The 281-nt window shown below is 33.1% G+C and overlaps 1 protein-coding gene across 1 annotated transcript in view; it reads right to left on the bottom strand.

The window, feature by feature from the left end:
- Positions 1–281, bottom strand: part of LOC119591793 (nicotinamide phosphoribosyltransferase-like) — a 19567-nt gene that overhangs the window by 6007 nt on the left and 13279 nt on the right. The window lies entirely within an intron of this gene.

The following is a 281-nucleotide window of genomic DNA, read 5'->3' as shown; positions in this document are numbered from 1 at the left end:
AGAGGAAATTATGTAAAATGGAAGATCCAACTTTATTTCAGTACCCTTTGAACGTTACCGTTCATTCCGTCAGGCATTTTTTTCTGCATCAAATAATTTGTTTCTGGTAATTTTTCTCGGCCGTAAAAAAATCTTTCGGCAAGGGAAATTTCTCGCAGTTAAAGAAATTTGTCGAAGAAACATCTATCATGGAATTTCCAAGAAATTTCTCTCCTCCATGGAAACATCCCTTAGCCTAAAGAAAAAAAAAAAAAACAATCTCGTTAAGAAAAAAAAAAGCT

This window comes from Penaeus monodon, chromosome 29 (genome assembly GCF_015228065.2).
Source record: "Penaeus monodon isolate SGIC_2016 chromosome 29, NSTDA_Pmon_1, whole genome shotgun sequence".
In the NCBI taxonomy this organism is placed as follows: domain Eukaryota; kingdom Metazoa; phylum Arthropoda; class Malacostraca; order Decapoda; family Penaeidae; genus Penaeus; species Penaeus monodon.
Note: the sequence above shows the minus strand (reverse complement) of the source record. Positions and strands in the feature narration are given on the sequence as shown.